Source organism: Sciurus carolinensis, chromosome 10 (assembly GCF_902686445.1).
Source record: "Sciurus carolinensis chromosome 10, mSciCar1.2, whole genome shotgun sequence".
Lineage (NCBI taxonomy): Eukaryota > Metazoa > Chordata > Mammalia > Rodentia > Sciuridae > Sciurus > Sciurus carolinensis.
Genome location: NC_062222.1, coordinates 43,876,900 through 43,903,852, shown reverse-complemented (window position 1 = coordinate 43,903,852; position 26,953 = coordinate 43,876,900). Strand labels below are relative to the sequence as shown.

The 26,953-nt window shown below is 35.5% G+C and overlaps 1 protein-coding gene across 1 annotated transcript in view; it reads left to right on the top strand.

The window, feature by feature from the left end:
* Ank2 (ankyrin 2) overlaps positions 1-26,953 on the top strand; it is a 555,326-nt gene that overhangs the window by 51,047 nt on the left and 477,326 nt on the right. The window lies entirely within an intron of this gene.

The window sequence follows — 26,953 nt, the reverse complement described above, 5'->3', positions numbered from 1 at the left end:
TCCAATCTTGTTTTGTCTGATTATTTAGACCAGGGTTTGTTAACTTCCCTGTAGATCCCTCAGAGATGAATGAAATTAGGTAGAGTCTTGTTCAGTCTGGTTCACCTTCACTTGGAGTCTTAAAGTGAGAAGAAAATTACAGCCATTTCCTAAAGAATGGCTGTAATTGTTTGTTTGTTTGTTTTTGTCACAAAAGTTTACTGTTAAAAATTAGCTGTATAGAACAAAGTAAAAATCATGACTATGCTTATTACACAAAACTTAGTGTTTTAGTAATAACTGAATTTCATGCTTTCTTCTCTATAAAAATGAAAATATAGTACACATTTTAGTAAGACCTAAATGGTTAATCTTGAACAGATTGAGATACCATCAAGTATCTTCTTTGGCAAAATTTAAAATACTTAATGAGATTATTTACTGTCATTTTATGAATATTTAACTGTGTCAGCTGCTGTGTATAAAGACATTTTTTCCCCTAAGCTTTTGATTCTTAATTTTTTTTTTTTTAAATAGTCCACACTTTGAGAGGTGGGGAGAATAGAAGTAATGCCCATCAATGATAGGGACAAGATTTGTCAGTTTACAACAGAAGAAAAATCAAACTGTTTTTTAGGTTCTGAAATATTCATTAGTAATTTAGATTATATTTTATGTTCTGAATTCTGAATGATGTTTACTAATTTGGAGTGGTTGGAAACCTGATCTGGGGGAAAGAATGTGGCAGCTGTACAATGGCCAGGAGCAATAAGAATGTAGATTTAGGATCAGAATCAAAGGATGCCATGTCTAATTGAAATGTTGGGGAAAATTATGTCAGCAAAATGAATTATCCAAATTAGAATTAAACCAGAATGCCAGGTTTAATGCATTAGTAATTGAAACATTATAAAACCAAGTTAAGGAAAAAACTTAGGTTCTATTGATTTGATCAATTCATACAGGTGGCTAATTTAATATAGTTTTTTTATTTTTATTTTTTAAATTTTATTTTTACAGACTGCATTTTGATTCATTGTACACAAATGGGGTGCATCTTTTCATTTTCATGGCTGTACACGATATAAATTCACACCATTTGTGTAATCATACATGTACATAGGGTGATGATGTCTGTCTCATTTCATTATCTTTCCTTCTCCCACCCCCTCCCCACCCCATTTCCCTCTTAATGTAGTTTTAGAAACCCTGAGAATATGAAAAATATTTGTGGCTACATTCCATTAAAATAATAATGTCTTGAACAAAGGATAAAAACCTTGATTAGCTTGTAACAAAATATTATGGAAGTGCTCACTATGTCACTAGGCTGGATTGACCTAAGTCCTCCTTTTCCTGGAGAGTTCAATGTTGTTCCAACCAGAAGAGCTGTGTGGCTACTTAGAACCACTGTGCTTTTCCTCTTATATTTGTTATTAAAATTATGCAATTTAATTAAATATTACACAGGTCAATGAAATGTATTTGGAAGAAAATGGTTATTTCTGTGAAGAATAGAATGCTTTGTAAAGACTTGACAAAGGTGAATCAGGGTGGGCCAGGAAACTAGAAGATGAGGGAGAAATTCATCAAAGGAGTGAAGAAATCTATATCCTTGTTGACTCACATTTTTTCAACAGTTCAAAGAAGCTAAAATTTGGAATAAAACGTTGTCTATTGAAGATGTAGTTTCTGCAAGGATGAGGAAAAAAAAAAGGTCCTTAGCCTTTGCTCAATAAAATGGTGAATACATATGCTTTTTTTTTTTTTTTTTTTTTTTTTTTTGCAGTGCTGGGGATTGAACCCAGGGTTTTGTGCTTGTGAGGCAAGCACTCTACCAACTGAGCTATATCCCCAGCCCAGTACATATGCTTTTTAAAGCTAAAATGCTGTCTCTGCCCCACTCCTCTGTGTATGTATACATAAAATAATTTTCAACCTTTTCCATTTGTGAACCAACACTTGGACCCAATTGTTCTATAAGGAGTGTGAGCTTAAACTATGTTTTTTTTTTTTTTCTTCCAGAGGCTTTGTGAATGCTAGTCAAGTGCTCTAACTAAACCCCCACTACAAACATTTGTTTTTAATACATGTTTAAAAAAATTCAATAAAGGGTCAATCAAATTTGATCCCATTTCACAAATTCTCCTGACTGAAAATGTTAGATCCTTGAAACCTTTGATAAAAAAATTAAAAGAAACTCGTGATTCTAATAAAAGGTTTTCAAAAAGGTGATAGGCTTTAAATAAACTTGTAGTTTTTGAAATTTTCTGTAGGTTTCTTATCACAAAAAGGAAACAAACTGGTCTGCTTTGATTTAAATTATTGAATGTTTTGACTTGGGGTAATAGAATAGATCAGAAGTTTGATTATTTAGACCAGGAATTGGCAACTCTTTTGGTAAAAGGTCAGATAATAAATATTTTTGGCTTTTTGGATTATATGGTTACTATTCAAGTGTGCTCTTGTAGCTATAGCAGCCACAGTCTATAAGTAAATCTACATGGTCATGTTCCAATAGAACTTTATTTTGTGGGCACTAAAATTAGAACTTCACATAATTTTTACATGTCATGTAATAGTATTATACTTTGGTTTTCTAGCCATAGGTCTGTATAAAAACATGGCAGAATAGATTTGGCCCCTAGACCTTTATTGCCTGCTGCTGATCTAGACCTCATCCTAGCTATACAATGCTGCTTTTCTCATGACCTTATAATTAGGTTGCTTTTTAATATCACAGAAGCACATTGTGATTCTATCTATCTATCTATTTATCTATCTATCTATCATCTATTGGAACATCTACTTTGTCTCCTAATCCAAAGGCAGTTTACTTTCTCTGTCTTCCATCATAACTTTCACAATTTCACTAGACATCAGGTGTGTCCCTCTCTTCCAAATTCTTTTAAGTACCTTTGAGTTCTTTCATATGTTTAGTTTGAATTAGTTCTTTGTCATTTCAGCTATGTGAGCTTTGATTCTTCTTTTGGTTACAACTTCTTGGAACAGAAATGATTATCCTTCCTCTCATGCCTCTCAGCATAGCAAGAGGCACATCGAAAAATAAATATTTAAAAGATTGGTATGTTTTGTGGCAAAACAAATCCATCATTATTCTTTTATTAAGTTTCGAAGCATTTTTATTTGGGTCTTTGGTCTCAATATTTGTGCATTTTCCCTCCCTCTGTGTCTTCTTTTAATCTTTCCTATTCATAATCATGCTCAAATCTCCTCTTTATGAAAAACCAATACCAAGAAAATCTTTTATTGACATTGATACTTATTCATTCCTTACTGAGGTAATATTAATTTTTTTCCTTGAGACAATATTTCTTTGAGAGAAACACATGAGATGAGCCTCATCTTCTGATGGGGACACTTTCCTGCTATGAAACATGGGACTGGAGCCCAAACACAGCAGTCTCACAGGCTAAGGAGGCAGGGATCAGAGTTTGAGCATGCGACTGCAGCGGGAATTTGCAGGGTAGGCACAGAGAAGGGGAAGGGAGGCACAGAATTCTGTTGGGAGCTCACTGTGCATCTTTGGTCAAAAGGTGACTTGCACATCTATGGGACAAGGCTCTATGGGACCAAAAATCAGTTGTGCACAGCAGGACTGAGACCTGAATGGTGATTCAGAGATTGCACTTGCTGGGAGAAGATCAAGTTCTGGCTCAGCTAAGAATAGGAATTCCACATTTGGCACCTTAGTTTTCTCCTGAGATCCCCAAAAGGCCACACTCGTGAGTAAGGGCGATGCCCTAAGTCCAAGTTCAAAACAAACAGACTATTCCTTACAGAAAATGCAAAACTGTTTGTGATGGAACCAAAAGGATTTGCCAGTAACTTAACTGTCTTCCAAAAGAAAAGTTCAACACATGTTAAAGATGACACAGTGAAGAATGCCTACAAGGTATTGCCCACAATGTTTACCATGCAATCAAATATTACTAGCCATGTGAATAAGCAGAACAATGAGAACTATAATCAAGAAAAAAATGCAGGCAGCAGAAACAGAACCCGAGATGACCTGCATGTTACCACCCCAGGGAAAACCTGTTTCCTTTTCCCATTTTAAAATTAATATTTAATTCATCCTTCAAGGTCCTCTTCCAATGATAGATTTTTTTTGAAGAAATTTTTCTGAATTCTTCCAACCTGAGCTAATTCGTTGACTTCTCACTGCTTTTGTCTCTCTTGTGATACCTAATTGTAGTATAATAATGTTGTATTATATTAATTACATAATAGTTGGCTTCATATATACTTTATTTCCCCAGGATTTGTATTTTTATGCCTTTTTAACTACCAAAGTTGTATGCTAAACATGCAATAATTATTTTGAATATATGAGTAAAAGGTGTGTGTTCTAGATTTTCCTACTGTTTAAAATTATTTATACTCTGCATTTTTTATATTTATTGATGTACAGGTATGTTTGATTGAAAATCCATACCTGCCCCACTTTTATCAGTGCTGAAATTGAACCCAGGTCCTTGAGCATGCTGAGTTTGCACTCTGCCTCTGAGTTATACCTCTAGCCCTGGAAAATCATTCTTTTTTTTTTTTTTTGTGGTGCTGGGGATCAAACCCAGGGCCTTGTGCACGCAAGGCAAGCACTCTACCAACTGAGCTACCTCCCCAGCCCTGGAAAATCATTCTTATTGTTAGTTTGGATCCAAAATTTTCACAGTGGTTTCCACAAATTAGTAGACAGAAGAGGTCAATCTTATTTTCCATTCTCAATGAAAATTGAATGAAGTGATGAAAAAATTGCTTACTATTTTTACCCCAGATATTAAGTATAATATTATTTGTGTCTATCTTCTTCACTAGAACATGAGCTCCAGAATTTGTTTTCTATCTCTCATTTTAAATTTGTGGTGTTGGTGATTAAACCGACGACCTCAAGGATTCCTAGAAAATCTGGACTACACCACCAGCCCATTTTAATTTTATTTCGAAACATGTTTTTGCTGAGTTGCCTAGGCTTCCCTGAAATTTGTGATCCTCCTGCCTCAGTCTCCCAAGTCATTAGAATTACAGGCGTGAGCCACTGTGCCTGGCTCTCCAGTATTTTGAACAATTTCCAACACATAGAAAATGCTCTGTATTTTTGTGGGCTGGGGAGATAGCTCAGTCGGTAGAGTGCTTGCCTTGCAAGCACAAAGCCCTGGGTTCGATCCCCAGCACCACAAAAAAAAAAAAAAAAGAAAATGCTCTGTATTTTTAAAATGTCTGACATTGACTGGTATATGGTCACACTTTGATAAATATATTTTTACCACTTTATAGTAATTTACTTGAAACCATTTTGAGTGTTTCCAGAAAACCTTTGCATTTTAAAATACCTTTTCTCAGAAATTATTCTGTAATATAAGGCATACTAACTAAAGTCTATATTTTAACAAAAGCTAGGATAAATAGTCTGCTTTTTGTTTGTTAGTTTCTTTAAGATGTGGTTAGCTGCTATTTATATAAATCATACTGGTAGTATTTATATGTTTCTTTTGGTAACAACTCACCAATTTTTTAAAAAGTCAGTTAGCCAAGTATGATGATACACCTGTAATCCCACTGGCTCAGGAGGCTCAGGCAGGAGGATCACAAACAAGTTCAAGGCCAAACTCATTAATTTAGCAAGAGACTTTTTCTCAAAGAACAAATTCAATTGGTGGGAACTTGTTTACTATATAGAAGATGAAAGTGGTTAATAAAATGTTTAATATCATCATTTATAGCTAGAACAGATCCTAGAGATCATGTATTTATTAACAATGATGAAAAATAAGCTCAGGAAAGTTAAAGGGAGTCATTCAGAATCAGAATACACTGATACTTTGCATAATCAACAATAACTTTTGCAAAAATATATATATAAAGAAGCACTTACATAGTAAGAACTAGAATTTTAAAATATAATTAATCAATATCAAAACCTCTGTTTGGGGGCAAGTTTTAGCAGAGTAAACAGCTTAAGACAGCTCTAAAGTATTATAATTTTGATATATTTTTAAACTTCACATAGAGGGAAAACTGTTTCCTAACCTCCCCCTCTTTCCATTTCTACCCTCAAAGAGAAAACCTAGCAATGCTCAAAGAGATAAATCCAGCCTTTGTTCCACCAGATTCTTTCAATCTGGCACTGGTACCACCACAGCTTGGTCTGATTATAATTAATCCACTACTACAACATGACAAATTTTTTGGTTCAAGTTGAATGACAAAGTCTTTTCAAATGGGAAAAGCAGTTGTCAGCTGTAGTTGTTGTGGTACCAACATGTATCATGTCAGGAGAGCCAAACAAAGACAGGATGATTCAGAATGCTGACCAAGGACACTGGAACTTATGAACTCTGATGGGTTTACTGGAAGGCTCGTTAATTGTGATGGGAAAAAGAAATCAGAGCATAAATCCCATGTTATATTTGGATCCTTTTTATAAATTTATTCACTTGATAAAATATATCTATCAAGTGGGGTTTGTCATGAAATAGAATTGCAATTTATTGCAATAGAATAGCATCCCTATTAGTGACACATTTCTCTTTCCTTTAAAATTCTCAAAAGTTTTTTCCTTTATTTTTTAATTGGTGCAATATAATTGTATATAATGATGTTTCCCCAGTTTAAAAATGTTGTTTAGTAAAAACTATACTTACAGTTTTTGCATTCTCTGAGTCTCTCATTCCTGAAGATAAACTTTAGATTCACTTGAATGCTTTGTTTATCACACCTCATCATTTCTTTTATGATATATGTTGTCCTCTTTTCTTTTGGGGATGAGTTATGCATGATTTTGTTTCAGCACTAGACACACTACTGTAGATAATTATGCACATTAGGAGTGGGTGTTCTACATGGCTGGCCTTGATCCTTCTGGTTACAGTGAGTCCATACTTCTGCAGAGGTATACTGAGTCCCAAAATAAACACTTACCTCAACTTTATTTTTGGTGATTCAAAGTTTTGTTTTTAGCTATTATATATTTTTATATTTGTCTTTTTTTCTGAATTTTTTGGCTAGTTTTCTAATTTTTTTTCCTTTTTACTTGAAAAATTTATAAGAAATAAAAGCAAAGCATATTTTCCTTATTAGTAAAGCATGTCATGATCCAATAGGTTTATGTTTTAATTTATCCTTTAAAAGAACTGAGTTTATGGTCTTTATTTAATACCCCAGCTGTTTGGGAATTGCTAACTCCTTAGGGAGTTTTGTGAGTTATATAATTGGCATGAATTATTTGAGTTTAAGGAAAAGCAAATGCTGCTGTAAAGTTAGGTACTGCAGGATGGATTTTGTTCTTCAGGGATTCAGGGTTGCAGAGGTCTGTGAGTCTGTGATGCTTTTATAATTGAGGGCAGTTGTAAATTTATTTCTCCTTTTTGCAGCATTAGAGTAAAAAATACATATTCTTCAACACCTTGCCTCATTACTGTCTCTATGGGGAGAGATTACAAAAACGAAAGATGAAATAAAGAATTGAACAGGCTAAGGACATTTTAAGCTAATCATGTTCAGAATTTATATACATTCAGATTCCTTCCTTCACTTCTTTTTTATCCTTTAAACACAGTGCAAGAAGGTACGAACGCAGTATTCCTTGCCAAACAGTTTTGTTCTTTCACAGTTGAAGAAAGGGAAATAACTTTCTTTATGCTACCTTTTTGCTCTGGGATTTCCTTTCCTGGTTTCTCAAGCTGAGTCTTGAAACTTAGCTCCTTTGTCTTTGAATTACCAGATTCTAGAACATAAATAAGTATCCAAAAGTATAGTGTGGTAGGGAGTGTGGTGGCACATTTCTGTAATTCCATAGATTTGGGAGGTTGAGACAGGAGGATCAAAAATGTGAGGCCAGCCTCAGCAAGTTAGCAAGGCCCTAAGCTACTTGGCAAGACCTTGTCTTGAAATAAAAATTAATAAATAAAAAGGACTGGGGAGGTAGCTCAGTGGTAGAGTATCCCTGGGTTCAATTCCACCTCCCCCCACCAAAAAAAATTATAGCATGTTTGCTGCTTCCACCTACACATGAGGCCACCTACAATGATTAGGTGTATAGGCTACAGAATATTGCGCGGCCTTTGAAGGCGTTATGAATTAGGTTAATTTTTATAGATAATTTCCAATGCTGTAACTGAAGAATAAGGACAATAGCAGGAATTGATCATATATATTTCTTTTTTTTTTTTTTGGTGGTGCTGGGGATTGAACCCAGGGCCTTGTGCTTGCGAGGCAGGCACTCTACCAACTGAGCTATCTCCCCAGCCCGATCATATATATTTCTATTGACTCTCTAAGGTTAAGGTGCCTATCCAATGGGTATTTACAGTCTCTAAGAGCTCATTTTCATTAATAATAGAAAAATTACATATAGTGTTGGAGAAATTGTGTTCCAAAAAATAACTAAACATCTATCTTTTTGAGAATTTAATCATTTTCCAGGTGCAGTTACTGTTTCAGGTACTTTTCTATGTAATCTTCCTTTTGGTTTTCACAACTCTGGACTTTGGCATCTTTTCTAATACATAAGGCTAATTGAGACTCAGGTAATGTGACTTACCTCAGAAGCAGTTTCTGATCTCGGATCAAGGTCTATTTACTCCTGGTCTTTTGTTTTTCCTTCTTTCCTATACTCCTTTTGGTCCCAGTAAATACACTGTAGAATTAGTTTACCTGGTTACAATAACATCTACAAAATTAATCATCGTGTGCTGTTTTCTGTTCCAACCATGTCCAATGAACAATTGTTCTTTTATAGGAGAATGGGTGACAATATAATTTATTCTTCAAAGTAGAATGTTCTTGAGTGTGAAAGGGATTGCTATTAATTGTGTTGGAAAATCAGACTTATACCAGAAATATCCCATGCGAATTAGGATGTATATAGGCACTAATGATTATTTTAAAAGCCAGAGATGATAGAGTTTTGTAGGTAGGAGTAGCAACTTTGTAGACTGAGCTAATTTCAAGCCCTGATTCCACTATTTTGTAGTCATATAAATTTTGTTTAAATGCCTCAGCGCTGTGCCTCAGTTTCCTCAGATACAAAGCAGGAATAATATTAGTACTTATCTTGTAGCATTATTGTGGATTTTAGATGAGGCAGTACATGTATGCCATTTGAAAAGACAAAATGATTGATGATATTATCTATTATTATATATAGGGAAAATGACTTCTGAAAAAAAAGAAAGAAAATGACTTCTGTAGTTGAATTTTGAGTGTCATCCAAAGACTCATCTGAAGATAAACACAGCTTCATTTCTACAATTGTTCCTTAGAATTAAAGTATTATTTTTCTCAGAGTATTATATATTAAGTTTTTAATACATATTAAGTAAATCAATGAATAAGCTATCCCAGAGGGACAAAAAAATGTACTATCATCTATTGTTATAAGGATAATTTATATTTCCAGGAAACATAAGAATAGAGGTTGATCAAGAAAACTTTGTATGTGTGTGTGTTGCGGGGGGAGTACTGGGAATTGAATCCTAGAACATTCTTCCACTGAGATACATCCCCAGTCCTTCCTTTGAGACGAGTTCCTCTTGAGTTACCCAGTCTATCCTCAAACTTGCAATACCTTAACCTCCCAAGTCCCTGGGATTGTAGGCATGTGTCACCATGCCCAGTTAGTTAGGAAAGCTTTGATAATGACAATTGGTGGGTGGGAATCTGGGTAGAATAAACATTCAGTACATGGAACTTCAGGAAAGGCAGGCTCAGATGGGGTGTGGGAATTCTAGACAACTATGGATCAGTGCAATTTTTCTAGATGCTAAGTGTAAGGAAGGAGTGAAAATGGAAGAGAACATTAGACAAATGCTATTTGCACAAATATTTTATTGACATCTTGTGCTATAAAAGGGAAATAGCTTTGGTAGGGGAGGAAATTTTGATGGTTAATGTTGGATTACTTTATTAATCTTGGGTGAGTCCCTTGAATAAGCAGCCTGAACTGCTTCCTTGGTAAATTAGGAATGATAATTTATTTTGTAGGGTTTCGAAACTATTAGAATGAAGTATGTGTATATTTGCATGTATATAATGTCTTGCTCAACAAATGGTAACTTTTATAATTATTAAGGATCATAATAACTACCTGACTCAGAACTTTGAAGGATTTTGAAGTTAAGTGTTTGAAAACTCCTTGTGAAAGTAAACTGCTTTACAAAGATTTAGGCTTGCTCTGAATGCTGATATTGTCTCAGTTACCAACCCTGGACTTTGAGTGTGCTGCTATTAGGAAGTAGTAATGTTCCATATTCACAATCAGAGCTGCAAAGATTCAGAATCGAGGCTGTGACTGATATGTGTGCTCAGAGGGTGTTGGGGTTAAAGTTAAAAGCATAATTGTCCTTTTAACTCTTGTATTAGTTTAGGTCATAGAATACAGGGGTTTAGTAGTTTTATGAATAATAGTGATTTTTGCAAAACCAGTTTGTCTCCACACATTTTGCTAATCTACCTGCTACTTAAGTGTCCTTTAGGATGGGGAAGAGGGTAGATCTTCATGCACTTACTGTTTTAAAAATATCTTACTATATTTTTATAAGTTCTTTATTAAAATAGCCACTATATCTAGAAAATAGTTCTTTCAAATGCAGGTTTTTTTTTTTTTTTTTTTTTTTTAATAATCAACTTTAAAATGTTCCCTAAAGAACCCATTCTGACATTCTAACTCTAATCTTGTCAACAGTCTTGGGAATGTTAACTTCACTTTTCTCATATATAAGGGAGATAATACGACTTTATATGGTGATTGATTGGATTAATATAATAAAGTTTATAAGGTGCTAAGAAAAACACATTATACCTACACTAGTGAAATGTTTTTTATTATTATCACGAATATGAATAACCTTAAATTTTACTTACTATAAGAACCTCATAATAATTGCCATTTATCAAACTCTATTCCATGAATATTCTGTATGTTACAAATTCTCTATTCTTACAAAGTTCTCTTTTTAGAGATGGAGGAAACCTCCAAAGAGGTTGAGTTCCCTGCCCAGTGTCACACAGACAGGAGATGGCAATGACAGGATGCAAACACAGGTCCACTGACCCCAGTCTTGTGTCTTTTCTACCACACATATTGACACCTCCTCTCTAGGCTCTTTCAAGATGTCCTCTTTCAAGTGCTGAGCATATGAGCATATCCTTTTTTATACCTAATTCTTTTATTTCTTGAGCACTTACTATATGCCAGAAATGTACTAGTGGTACAGAAATGAACATAAAATCAGATATGCCTGAAAAATTCAGTTTAGTGGGGAAGAAGGATTCCACACATTCATGTAGGTGAAAGGCATGTCTTAGTCTTTTCTTCTCAAGGAGGCTAAAATTACTGACTCACATATATTTATGTATGTATATATATATATATATATATCACCAAATATAAAAATATGTTTATATATCACCAAATAAAAAATATGAAAATGTTATATCTGTATATATGCATATATATGTATAGTAAAATTACTTTACAAATGAGTCAATTCATGGCTTGTACTATGTAAAAATGACTGTAATGGGGAAAGTGTAGATTTGGTACATGTTATTAAAAGGAACTGAACATTGTTGGAGGTGTGCTATACAATAAAATTTCCTAAGTATCGGTTGTAGAAAACAGTATAATGCCAATACTCAAAGGTCCATGGATTCATACCATATATTATGGGAGGTATGATGTTCCCTTGGATGAAGTCATTCCTAGAACTCATTATCCTAATTTTTCCACCATCTCTGGCTAGCTAGCTTAATTTCATAAGGGTGGAAATAAAGAGGAGAGTTTATATACTCATATTTTAGCTGTGTTTTCTTTGGGTCGCATCAGTGAAATATGTTGTAGAAGAGCAGAGTCCATGAATACAATGGAGCTAAAAGATCTGAATGTCAAGGTGTTTCTTTTTTCCCCAGTTTTTAACAATGACTAACAAGTGATCAAATTTCTAGTAATTCTCTAAATGCACGCCGTGGTTTGGGAACATCCATCGCTGGTGATATCAGGATGCTGGTGTATTTCATGCAGTAGTTTGTAAAGTGCCTCCCAGGGGAGATACTTAGAAATGAAGTATGACGGAGCTGGCAAATGGCCTAAGGGTAATTTTGTTATCCTTAATAGTTTTAAATGTATTTTTATAGTGGAAATGTTCATTGTAATAAGCATTGAACCACTTAGCATTGTTGCTCCCATATAGATGGCACCAAAAACAGGCATATTAGACTAATACCTTCATGGCTGGCATCAGTGCAGTACTTAGAGCGAACTTGATATACTTTCCATAAAGCCTTGTAATTATTCCTTTCATAGACTTGCATAGGGAAACCTGTGTTCAATTTAAACGCAAAAAGTTATCCTTCAAAACTGGATTTTCAAAAGGAATTTGTATTCATTAGTGACAATCATTATTCTCCACTATTCTACAATCTTTTAGGTGCAGAATGCCACCACTTTCTCCAGAGAGTGACAGAAAATGATCATTGTCTCTTTTTTAGGGAATTAAATATTTTCAAGGCTCCTCTGAGGTCACAGTTTTGCTATTAGGCTCATATAACACCAGAGCTCACAGATGCTGGCACTTCTGTGTTTCTTCAGAGGATACAATCACCCCCAAGAACCCAAAGGAACATTGTTAATGTGTAAACAAATTCATCCCAGAGTTGGTTACTTTGAAATTCTGCCTAATGCCTCACAGAATCTGTCCCCAAACTAGAATTTGTTTATTTTCCTAAATATTTCTAAATTCCAGTATTAAAAAATATGAACAAAAACAGTTTAAAAACAATTTTTGTAGTTGACAGTAATTTTAGAAAACTTCCACTATGAGAGTATATGTCAAAATGAAAGCATTCAAACTGTTCGTGATTCAATGTTGGCACAGCGTGACCTCTGCATTGCCCCTTAATTGTGTTGGATTTGTGAGTCAAACTCATTTTGTCTCAACAAGTCCCACAATGGAAGCATTTGTTCTCATTCTTTCATCTCCTGTCACCCGACTGCTTCAGTTCCAGGCCACTATGCCCAAAGTCTCTGACTGAAAAGGCAGCTCAGTTTAGAATACTTGGAAGGGTCAGCAGGTTGCTGGACTTGGAACAAATTTATGTCTGTTGGTTATTTAGAGAGCTTAGTTGTTTATGTGTTGTTTTCCAGCTACAGAAGGAAGTTGCTGCAATGTAGTTTCAAAAGCTTTTTGTTTTACCATTTGTGATATAGACTATGGATTGTAGGTTCGGTTTAAAGCCAAGTCATTTATTCACCAGGGGCATACTCTCAAGTGCAGATACGAATTTCTCCTACATTGAGTCTGTTGTCAAGTCCTTTGCTTTGCTTAAGCAAGCAATAATTTCAAGAGATAAAATCTGTGCACTGGAAAAAGTACAAACCATTTTCACCAGAGCAAAATGTAGAGGGAAGTAAAAAGGATTAAAAAATGTAGCATAGCTGGGCAAGTGGCCTATGCCTATAATCCCAGCTCCTCCTGAGGTTGAGGTAGGAACACTGAAAGTTTGAGGCCAGCGTCAGCAAACTAGTGAGATGCTGTCTCAAAAATAAAAATAAAATAAAATAATAAATAAATGAAAAGGACTAGGAATGTAGCTCAGTGGTAAAATGCCCCTGGGTTCAATCTCCAGTACTGCAAAAAACCTTCAAAAACCAAACTAAATGAACCGACGAATGTAGTTTAAAACTTCTCAGTTTATCAAGATCTCTTCTTGCATAATGATAAATAAAAGTCTGAGCGCTGGTAACATGTTTTTCAAAGTAGAGAAAGGTTTCCTTACTAAGACATCTCAGCTGCTGAGAAAAGGGTTTGAGACGACTGGTTTGGATACACCCTATGAATGCTTGTCTCACGCTGCCTGCCTTTTCAGTTGTCATTTTTCCTGTCATCATCCTGAGATCTTAAGGGCCTCTCTCTTTATTCAAACTTGGAACCACGGTCATGGCCACTCACCTGCTCCAAGCACAACCTTGTAGTCAAACTGTTCTTTACAGAACACAACAATGAACTCCTGTGTGAGGATGCCCAACTTATTACCTGCATATAGATATGCAGATTAAAGTTGCACTGCAGGTGAATATTATTCCTCAATCGTGAATTCTCTTCTTCAAATTCCCTGGTCCAGCACATGGTCTGGTTCAGCTGTGATCTGGCAAGCTCTATTTCTCTTGTAGATGAGGCTGGAGTCTTGTCTCCCTGAGTTCTCTGAGAAGGGTCACGTTGGAAGTGGCCAAATCTTTTTTTTTTTAATTCATTTTTATTGTAAACAAATGGGATACATCTTGTTTCTCTGTTTGTACATGAAGTAGAGGCATAACATTTGTGTAATCATACATTTACTTAGGGTAATAGTTTTTGATTCATTCTGTTATTTTTTTTTTCTTCCCCCCCAGTGGCCAAACCTTTAAATTCTTATTCAGAAAAAACGACGACTGTGTCTGTCTCCAAAAACCTGAATGGCTGTATCCTCCAGTCCCCCAGGGCTAGAAGTCATTCCCCTCTTCTGGGCTTTCCCACGACCACCATGCTCAACGCCCCAGTCTACCCGTTGTCTCTTTGTACAGTGTTTCTTGTTTGTGTCTTCATCCTTGTTACCTTTCTTTTCTTCAGTTTCCCCCCTTTTCTGTAAATTGGAATTAAAAGAGAAAAGGTCACCTGTCTCAAGCAAAAAAGTTTTGCATCGGTGGTTAGAAACTTCTTAGGATTTTATCATCTTGGAATGAGGCTTTTTATTTTTCACATTTCATAAAACTGGTTTACCAGAAATGAGTTAGCCATTAAACAGTCCTCATTTGTGAAAATGAAGGGATTAGAACAGATGATCCCTTAAGGATTTTTTTTAGTTCTAATAATTTCCACGAACTGATGATGTTCTGTTTTCTTAGGGGGAGGCCAGATGGATGCACCTCTCTCCATACTGTGCATCTTCTTGGTCAGTGGGTTGAACATCTGTTTGGGATCTCTCCTCGCAAAGGACCGCAATTCCCATTGCTCACGTTTTCAGCAAGGAGAGCAGAATGCCTCTCCAGAAGGTGTCAGAACTCATGTCTCTGGAAGAACTTTTTATTTCCATCATTTCCAAGAATAATATATAAGACCTAATTTCCTTTTTGAGGCTGGAAAATATATTCTACGGGTACTGGAGAAAATATGTTTATTCCTTCCAAGTTTCTCAAAAGATTTAATATCTAATCATCCATTAATTTTTAAAACATAAATCGAAATATAAGTCAAAAAGATGAGGAATTATTTTGACTTATTTTGTTAAGGAGAACCCAACCATTTTTTCTTTTATTAATAGACTATTTTGTTGAAGAGTTTTATGTTTTTTTTTTTTTTTTTTTTGTACCAGGTATTGAGCCCAGGGTTGCTTAACCACCGAGCCACATCCCCAGCCCTTTTATATATTTTATTAGAACAGGGTCTCACTGAGTTGCTTAGTGCCTCACTAAGTTGCTGAGGTTGGGTTTGAACTCTGGATCCTCCTGCCTCAAACTCCAAGTTGCTGGAATTACAGGCATGCACCACTGCTCCTGGCAAGAGTTTTATGTTTGTAGAAAAATTGAGACCTTAGTACAGAGAGTTCTGATATTACTCCTCCCCTCAGTTTCTTCTCCTGTTAACATCTTAAATTAATATGATACCTTTGTTCTAATTAGTGATTAATTATTAGTGAAATTATGAGTTGTATTGTAATTAAAGTCCACAGTTTATTGATATTTTTATTGATATTTTTAACCTAGTTCCCCTTTTTTGTCTAGGATACCAACATTATACCTTTTTTTTTTCTTTTTTTTTTTTAGAAATGTATAATTTTTTTTATTGTAAACAAATGGGATACATGTTGTTTCTCTTTTTGTACATGGAGTAAAGGCATACCATTTGTGTAATCATAAATTTACATAGGGTAATGTTGTTTGATTCATTCTGTTATTTTTTACCTTCCCCCCACCTCTCCCACCCCTCTTTTCCCTCTATACAGTCCTTCCTTCCTTCATTCTTGCCACCCTCCTTAACCCTAACCCTAAACCTAACCCCAATCCTAACACTAACCCCTCCCACCCCCCATTATGTGTCATCATCTGCTTATCAGCGAGATCATTTGTCCTTTAGTTTTTTGAGATTGGTTTATCTCACTTAGCATATATTCTCCAATTTCATCCATTTGCCTGCAAATGCCATAATTTTATCATTCTTTATGGCTTAGTAATATTCCATTGTATATATATACCACAGTTTCTTAATCCATTCATCAACTGAAGGACATCTAGGTTGGTTCCACAATCTGGCTATGGTGAATTGAGCAGCTATGAACATTGATGTGGCTGTATCTCTGTAGTATGCTGATTTTAAGTCCTTTGGGTACAGGTCAAGGAGTGGGATAGCTGGGTCAAATGGTGGTTCCATTCCAAGCTTTCTGAGGAATCTCCATACTGCTTTCCAGAGTGGTTGCACTAATTTGCAACCCCACCAGCAATGTATGGGTGTACCTTTTTCCCCACATCCTCACCAACACCTGTTGTTGCTTGTGTTCTTGATAACCGCCATTCTAATTGGGGTGAGATGGAATCTTAGAATCTTAAGTTAAGATGGGGTCTTGGATGTTCCTCAGGCTGGCCTCTAGCCCACAATCCTCCTGCCTCAGCCTCCTGAGTGACTGGGATTATAGGTGTACACCACCATGCCCAGCTCTCTTGTGATGTCGGTCTCCTCTTGGCCATGATAACTTCTCAGGCTTTCCTTGTTTTTTGTGACTTTGACAGTTTTGAGGAGTACTGGTTAGGTATATTGTAGGACACTCCTGTTGAAAATTTTTCATAATTAGACTGGATTATATGCTGTTAGGAAGATGATCACAGATCAAAGTACCATTTCCATTACATCTTATTAGCCCATTTTGTCCCATTGTTCCAGATGTGGGACATCTATGAAAACTTAAATTGAACAATAAATACATCACCTATGGTAACCTTGAAATAATACTTGAATAGATAGCATGTTTGCAGAATTGAAAACTTGGATGTCATGGGATAAGGGCAACACCATTAACATAACTTATCACTGTCTATGTGAACCTTAGTCACTTGACTGAAATGGTGTTTGTGAAATTTCTCCTATGAAGCAGATTATTTTTAAACCAAAATTTCTAGATTCCAGATTTGGAAATTAGTTTGGAAGTTAACATGAGAAAATGATCTTGAACAATAAAAACCAATGAAATAATCCATTTCTTTTCTTTTCCTATCTGAAGAACATAGATCTAACTTTCCAAACTCATGACTTGGCTCAGAGCACTCTCCAAAGCAGGTACATTTTTGTGTAAGTAGTTGACACACCAGGAGATAAAAGGGGAAGAAGGCAAACGATGACATTTTTTCCTCTGGGATGTGTCAGCTCCCAGGAGGATTTGCTGCTCCCTGGACACTGACCATTCCTGTCAGCTCAGATATTTCTTTCTTTTTTTTTTTTTTTTTGGGTGCTGGGGTTCGAACCCAGGGCCTTGTGCTTACAAGGCAAGCACTCTACCAACTGAGCTATCTCCCCAGCCCCAGTTCAGATATTTCATTCTGTCCTGAGACATTTAAAGAAGTGACCACCAAGGGTATTTTCAGCATTTTTGCACACCTTGCTCAGAGAAGGAAAAGACATTTCCTAACTTTTGTCCAATTTTTTTCTAGCCTGACTCTACCTATTTTGATGGAATTTGAAGCCTTTCCTGTGGGTATATCATTATTTTTGTTTGAAAATGAATGAAAGATATTACCACTTTTATTTCAGATGTGAGGTTACTTGAATATCTTACCTCATATTTTTGTATTGGTTCAAGTTAGGAAAGTAAATTCTTTAACCGAATGCAGATGTGACCTTAGTAATTAGATACATGCTGTAGCATTTGGAATCCAGATACCACATATTTGAGTTTAGAACAAAGGAGTTCCCTTTAAATTAAACCCATTGTAGAAATTAGTGAGTATTTATATATTTTCTTAGTGACATTCAAAACGATTTTAAAATTATTTCTTTAGGTACATTATAAATTTTTTCAATGTTTTGTTAACCAATATTTACATTATTACCAAGATGAGCATGCTAATACAATTTCCTGTGTTTCCCCTCTGGTTCTATATATCAGAAGACCATTTTTTAAAATCCATTAGCATAGACAACAGAATCAAAAACATGATTTTCTTTCTAAAACTGAATACGAAGTAGGTCCCTAATAGAGTTAGTTATTTTATTAACATTAGAAGTAAATTATAAGTAGCCTGAGACTTATATTGCTTCTTGTTTTTAATTTGTTCTAATTAGTTATACATGACAGGAGGCATATTGCTTCTTTAGATTCCTTGTATACATTACATCTTTAGTGTCAGTGTTACTCAGTCACTGTCTGCCTTTCCTCCGCTTGCTTTCAATCCTTTAACAATTTTGCAGTCAGAATGAGGTTAAGATAGTAAATTTAATCATGTCCCCACTGTAGTCTGCATGTATCTGAAAACCACAGTGACTCTGGATTGCTCTCATTAGTTTTCTCTCCTGCTTTCCCTATATGAGATCTGTCAGCCCAGGTGTCTCATTCACCTTTGAATAAACCCCTGCCCTGCACATTGTAGACTCCAAAACCATGAGCTGAATAAACGAATGAGTATAACCGTGTTTGTGCACACATCACTATACATAGACTAAAATTTGTGTCTTGTTTTGTCTTACTGGCAAAATGTCATGAGAATCTTACAAAAGTCTTTTATGGAAATTTTAAAAGATAGACTTAAGTAAGGAAAATACATAAGAAATCCCCGTGGATCCACTTGGCCTCAAAAATCATCACCATTCTCTAATTAAAAAAGAAAAAAGAGAGAAAAAAGAATAAAAAATCCAATATAAAAAAATCATCAGCATTTTGCTAACTTTGTTTTATTTATTTAATTTTAATCAATTAATTAATTAAGTTGGAGTCACATTGTGTTGCTCAGGCTGGCCTTGAGCTCCTGGGCTAAAGAAATTCTCCTTCCTTAGCTTCCTGATTAACTCGGAATAGAGGTGCATCACTGTGCCCAGCTCAGTTTGCTAATTTTGTTTCTTCAGTCTGCCATCCCATAATTTTTTGTTTTATTTTGCTATAATATTTTAAAATGGACATGAGATATCATATCATATCACTTGTAAATGTTTCATTATGTCTAACTAGGAAAGCCATTTTTAAAAAGCATATCCACAATGCCATTATTATGCCTCTTTATTTTTTTAAAGTAGTGAGACTATTTAAAAATTTTTATTTTTAGTTGTTGATGGACCTTTATTTAATTTATTTATTATATGTGCTGAGAATTGAACCCAGTGCCTCACGCATGCCAGGCGAGCGTTCTACCACAGAGCCACAATCCTAGCTCTATTATGCCTCTATAATTGTGTGTGCACATGTGCTCACGCGTGTGTGTACACACACACACACACACACATGCGTGCACGCTTGTTTTATTGGGGATTGAACCCAGGGTGCTTTACATCCCCAGCCCTTTTTGTATTTTATTTTGAGACAGGGTCTCACTAAATTGCCTTGGCTGTCCTTAAACTTGCAATCCTCTTGCCTCAGTCTCCCAAGTAGCTGGGTTTACAGGCATGTGCCGCTGTGCCTGACTTCTTTAATATAGTTTAATAGCAAATATCTAATATCCATATTTCCTTAATTGTCCTAAGCCTTTTTTTTTTTAAACAGTTGGTTTGTTCAAATCAATATCCTAATTTGGTCTACATGTTTATGATGAGATGTTGTTTAATCTTCACACACAGGGGTGTGATTTATGTCAAAGCAGGGGTCTGCATAAAGAATACATTTCTACTTCTCTTTCCCACCGTTTTACCCAGACATTTAGAAGCCCAGATGATGTTTACATGATGTTTTTGACTCATCTATTCAACAAATATTTATTGAGTGCTTCCTTCCAGCTGGACACTGTTCTAGGCATGAGATTCAGCACTTGCAACTATTCCTACCTCATGAAGCTTACATGCTAGTGGCTGAAATCCCTAATACTAACCTTAACCCTGACCTGGGGAGGAAAAAAGATGTTCACTAATAAGCCCAGAATGTTTAACTGTTGCAGGTTTAGCATTTAGGGGCAAGGATCTACTTCTTAAGCCTTGGGGTGTTCAGCTTGTTAAGTTATTATTGGAATATTAATGCCATTATAGCTATCTCTTTCTTCTGCCTGTTCAGCCCAGCCTACCCACTGGTTAGATGAATCTCCTGAAAAATATCCTTTGGTCTGGGGGCATAACTCAGTGGTAGAGTGCTTGCATAGCACTGCAAAACAAAACAAAACAAATCCAGAAAAGCCCCTCCCTTCATTCATATCATTTCTTTACTCAGGAATCTGAGCTATGTCTTACTATTTTTTACAAGTAATGGTGAAACTGCATAGCTTGACATTTAAGACTTATAAAATCTACCTCCAACCTATTTTTTCAATATTATCTTTCTGTGATCTATAGTCTAGCCAGACTGGTTTATTCCTTGTCTCTTGAACGTGCCTTGAGAAGCCTACTTTGTGCCTTTGCTTACACCAACATCAGCCCATTACATTTTCCTTTGGATCTTAAGTTTCATCACCTCTGTTAAGGTCATCTACCACCAAGCTCTTTTATGCCTGATTCATCAACATGCCACTTAGTCTATATTATTATGATTTGTAAAACCAAACTGTGGCTAAAATTTAAGCTTTATAAAGCAGAAAACCCTGGATTTGATTTTCATTTCTGCCATTTATTAGTAATATGATCTTGGACAAGTTCTTTTATTTCTCGGAGTCTCACTTTTCTTGTCAATAATGAATGAAGATAATAGGGTGGTTTTTAAGGTGTAGTTTTAAAAAATAATTAAGATAATGTAGGTAGAGGCAATTTAATTTTTGGTAATTAAGAATATACATAAGTTATAGATTTTTATTATTATTAATTGTATTTTTTTGTTTATCGTGTCATTTCCAACTGGATTGACTCACACTTAAATAATACCTTATACACTGCCTATACTGTATATCTTTTTGTCAGGAGTAATTGAGGTTCATCTAAATATTCATCTACTTGTGCAAATATGGGTTTTTAAGTTGTTGTGTCTGGACTACCGTAAGTCACTAATGGGAACATTTATTCTAGAAAATGTCTAGAACACAAGGGAAAGTACTGCACCTAATATTACTACATAAAGAGTTGTTAAAATTAGGAGGGAAAATACAAGGTTAAAATTAGTAAATCCTCATCTTCATAGAGAGGTTTTTTTAAAATTAAGTTTAGGGAGGAAAGAGATGTCGAGAAACCGATGCCGAAAGTGGTGAATTTTTTTTTGTTGCAAATGTTTTTTAGTGTTGTTTCTTTGCCAACCTCAAAGCAAAATCTGTGCCATGAAATAATAAAATTCAAGAGATGCGAAGGACTTTACCATGGAAAACTATTCAGTCAGAGATCAGGAGAACCAAATTGAATGGTGAATCTGAAGGAGACAAAGAAAGCATTTTAAACACAGCTAAGTGCAAGATTGCATTATTAAAGAGAGAGAGAGAGAGTGTTACAGACACACAGTGAAGAGGAGAGCACTTAAATTGCTCTCAATTCTCTTGGAGAAGAATAAACATGTATGCAAAGGCCCAGGAACTTGTTTTTAGTTGCAAAAGGGAATAATGTGCGTTCTGTCAGAGTATTCAAAGGCCTTACAGAGCAGTCCAAGGGAAGCTGGAAGCAAGGACTTTGAGCAGTAGCTCTGTGTTTTTGGCAATCTTTTGACATTGAGACTACAATTAAAAGTAGTTGAGTGCAACCAGTTCTAAATGTCACATGGAACACTCTGCTCAGCATGGAGCGTACAGTGTTGATTTTGCTGTTGTGTCCCACGTTATTGTGTGAGATGCTGAATCAGGTCCCTGTTGGTGCATTCACTGATTGGAGGTCTGAAAAACAACTTGGTCCACAATTAATATTCTGTGATGTTATAATCTATATGGCTTGAACTTTAATTGGGCAAGGTTTTTGTGAACTTGTTTTATTCTTTTGACATTCTTTGTCTTTCTTCTCTCTCTCTCTCTCTCTCTCTCTCTCTCTCTCTCTCTCTCTCTCTCTCTCTCTCTCTTCCTCTTCCTTTTTGGTACTGGGCATTGAACCCAGGGGAACTTAACCACTGAGCAACATCCCCGCATCCGCAGACCTTTTTTTTTTTTTTATTTAGAGACAGAGGCTCCTTAAGTTGCTGAGGCTTGCTTTGAACTTGTGATCCTCCTACTTCAGCCTCCGGATCCTCTCGGATTACAGGTGTGCACCACCACACCCAGTTCTCTCTCTCTTTCTTGCCTGCCTGTCTTTTCTCCCTCCCTCCCTCCCTCCCTTCCTTCCTTCCTTCTTGTCTTTCTTGTCTTTTTCTTTTCTTTCCTTCTCTTTCTCTCATTCTTGTTTGCCTGCCTCTCTCCCTTTCTCCCTCTTTACCTCCCTCCTTCCTTTCTTCCTTTCTTTTGGGGGTGCTGGGGATCGAACCCAGGGCATGTTAGGCAAGTGCTCAATCACAGAACTGCACTGTCAGCACTAAAGTAACACTTTCTTGACCTCATCATCATTCTAGATGATCCATAAGTGAGAAAATGCAAGGAGGACAAAAGATCAGGACATTGCTTTATGTAATGCAATGATCCTCAAACTTTTGCCTGCATCAGAATTACCTGGAGGACTTGTAAAACACATAACCTTGGGTCCCAATCCCAGAGCTTCTAATTCAGAAAATAGAGGGTGAGGGGTGGGCAAGAATTTGCACCTCTAACAAGTTTCCAGAGACCACTGAAATAAACTATTGATTCTTACTTTATTTACTTATGCTTTATATACAGAGGGATCACCCTGAAGAGTCTGTATAAACTGTGAAGCTTCTCTCTATAGATTATGCTGTGTAGAATTTAAGACTGATTTTTTAAAAAAGCACCCTAGGCTGATTCTGCTGTAATTGGTCCAGGGACACTGGTCTAGGGACTCTAAGCCATTGAAGAACTTGTAATCCTTTAGAATTTGAGTCCAACATTTTTACATAATTATTCATGGGCTTAAAAATCAGTGAATGATTGGTAAGTTTCAATATTGCTCAAGAGCTAGAGAAAATAGAACGGAAACATAATACTTTAGTGGCTCAGTGATACCATAGGCTAAACCACTTCTCATGAAAATGCAGAATATTGTGATACAATATGATGTGCTATAATGTATATATAATGAATATAATGAATCTGCTATAACGTAACCAGACTTTGGCATTAAAATTTTTTCCAAATTCTTGATATCAAATACTATATAACTAACCCAACTTTTAGAAAGGAAGTATAAAAATATAATGAAAACAACAAGAAAAAGACTTTAGAGATGGTTAGACACTGACTGGCACTTATAATGTCTAGCAACTACTTAACATTTGTGGTGATCAGTCTTCTTATCTGTAAAGGAGACTTAGTAATTCCTGTCTTGCAATATGCTGGGAAGAATAAATACATTTTATATTTAAGATGGCTAGTATAGCTTCCCACATACTGTAGATGTTTACTGAATGGCAATTATAAAAGGAAGAAGACATGAGAAGCCATGCACACCTTAATTTTTATAGCAGACAAGGTTAGGGGGTTTCTAATTTAACACTTCTTGGTTAGCAATTTCAGTCAAATCTTTTGCATGAATTTAGACTGACTCTGAAACTACATACCATCCCTCAAGATTCTTATAAGAACCATACTCATAATTCTTAATTATATTAATTAAAATGGAAATGATTTAAAACTAACTGGATATTGTGCAATCTGAAAGATATCTTTTCTTCGACTTATAGGTTGTGGTTTATATATGTTTTCTGTAATGCTAAGGAAATATTTTAAAAGATAAGTGTATTTGTATATATTGGCAAGGTCAATATCCATGAGAATAACAAAAGAAAATTCCAAAAGAATAATATATAATTTTAAGATGAAATTCTGGAATTTCTTATTAAACTTGGTTATTCTAACAGAGTATCTTCTTCTTTATACATTACCTGTTTTTTTCTTTAATGAGAAGGTATAGAAGGAACACTGATCTTAAGTTATTGAAAAACTTTAATGAAGGCATAATTTAAAAAGAAATAAGTCAAATTAAGGGACTCCATAAAAGGGTGTGCAGTACCAGCGGGCAACACCATCTCTGGGAGGCTGGACCATCCAGGTAGACCTAAGAGTAAGGTAAAGCACTAAGGTGAAGGAAGCGGTGTTACAGTAGTACATGAGAGGGGCCATCTGATAGAAGCTGTACCGATGGAGGAATGCAGCCACTGCTAGAACCATGTTAAAATAGAGAGGGAGAAGGAGGAATAAACATCTTAATCTCTCTCCTCTTCCATTTTGGAATCTCCTGCTGGGTCATACCCCTGACCAAACCCAATGGAAACCCCAGGGCAAGGAGGTCAGTCAACCTCATGGGACAAGAGCAAGACAGAGAAGGAAAGTGCACAGATGGGAAAGGACATGGGGTGCCTAGAAAACAGCCAGCACATGCATGTATTTCTTTTATTAAAATTTATAAAAGTGATTTGTGTTGCAATCAATTAAGGAACACGAAAGTGGAATTAGATGTCTGCATGTACATGAAGAGATATACAGCAAGAGGTTTGGTCTGGTTGCAGGGAATGTTTTGTGGGAGATGAAAAAGTTTCAGAATAGTAGTAATTCATGTTGAAAAGGTATTTTGGGTTAGAAAGTTGATAGATGACTTTCAGTGACAGTTTCAGATTGTAGACATTATACACTAGATGCAAATTTAAAGACACTCTTTTCTACTCATTTCAAATTAAAAAGAAATCCTACTATGAAAGGCTGGATCTTCTTTAAAAAAATTTTTTTTGGTTATTAATGGACCTTTATCACACACATTTATTTATGTGCAATGCTGAGGATCGAACCCAGTGCCTCACACATGCTAGTGTGTGCTCACAAGTGCTCTACCACTGAGTCACAACCCCAGCCCCAAAAGGCTGGATCTTGCTGGGGTAAAAGAGTGAAGATAGAAGACAAGATGCTGTAATAGAGAGAATATTGATTTAGCATTGGAGAGACAATGACTAGAATCCCAGATCAGCGTTGATTAGTGTTGTGAACTTGTTCAACATAGACCCTGAACCCATTCCTCAGGAGTTAGATGTGCATAATATCTCACAGGGTTATTGTAAAATTAAATGAGATGCTATATGTAAAAAACTTAGAATGAGGTCTAGACTTATCCTGATGTCAAAAAATGATTATACTTGCCAATTTTTGAATGAGAAATGTTTGCCAGGCATATCCTATTTACTATCTCTAATCTCCCAAGCAACTTCATTTCATGGGGACAACTGAGATTTAGAGTTGGCAATTTGTGTAAGACCTAAAGTTAGCAAATGGCAGTTCCTAGCCTTGAAGTCAGGCCAATTAGATCCCAAAGCCAGATTCTTCCTGTAAAACCACAGTTCATTATTTTCCTTTTGTCTCAAAAAGCAAACACTCTTAAAATCGCTTTCTGAGAGGAGTCAAAGGATATAATTGTGTAGTAAGTTTTCTTTGAAAATCTGTTTAGGAGAGGTATTTAGGTTGATAAATACAAACTCCTAATAAAAGTAGAAAACATTCAAATACTATGTTGCAAGCAGCACAATTTCCAAATTGATGCATACACTAAAATCACAGCCTGCTTTTGTAATGTGATTCTGTAAGTCATCTTAATCTCCTCACAACTCCAGATTGTTCTGCATATCATAGTCTGTCTGCCTAATTATATTAACTTGCATAATGGGGGTACTCAGGAAGAACGTTTGAATATTCTTATGGTTTTTAAAGTTACGGAATCAGAGAAATGTCAAAAACATTGAAAAGTTTATCAAATTTCTAAAGAAAATAAACCCAAAATAAAAGTGAAGAGATTAGTAGTATTAATGTGTGCCAGGGAGAAAATATAAGAAGATTATGTTGTCAATTATAAGAAGAAAGTATTAAATACTTAATAATGAGCTTAGCAAAGGGTATGTATGGGCTACACAAAGAAAATTGGAATTTTGGGAGGAAGAGCAAGAAGATTTGAAAATGAGATGGATGGAATGACACATAATTGTTAGGATGTCACTTCTTCTCAAGTCTATTTATGGACTGAATGCAATACTAATTAAGTCTGATTGAATTTTAAATCACTGAACTGAACAAATTGGTTCAGTTCAATTGGGAAATACAAATATATTTTTGGGGAGAAAAACAAGCAATGAGGAAGAATGTATTCTTCCAGATATTGGAACACATATAAATCAGTAAAAATTAGAATTATGAGCTTCGAGTGGGGGTACACACCTATGATCCCAGCAATTCAGGAGATTGAGGCAGGAGTTTGATCGCAAGTTTGAGGCCAACCTAAGCAATTAGTAAGACCCTCAGCAACTGAGTAAGACCCTGTCTCAAAATAAAATATATAAAGGGCTGGGAATGATGATTTTTAAGATAATTGCTAAGTAAATTATGAAACAACTGCCAAATGCACAGATTTAAAGACATTAAAATGACAGACACGAACACTGGACAGCAATATAGAACACTGTGGTGTATTCACAGTGTGTTAATATGCTAAGCTTAAGAGTGTCTGTGTTCATGTTCATGTTAGGCTTATACTCTCAGGTTTAAATGAGCACACATTCATACTTATATATTAAAAGAAGAACATGAATGAATAAAAGCAGTGTTGAATTCACATATTGGACTAAGAATAATTTTCTTATAAAAATCTTTTACTGTTTTTTGAATGTTTGAACAATAAAAATTTTAATATAGGCTATGTGAATATGTATGTGAAAGTATAGAACATGATTGAATTGTCACTTAAGGTGTATTGGCTAAATGTTCCTTGTCATACTATATTTGAACCAATAAAAACAGTTTTCATTTGTGAACATA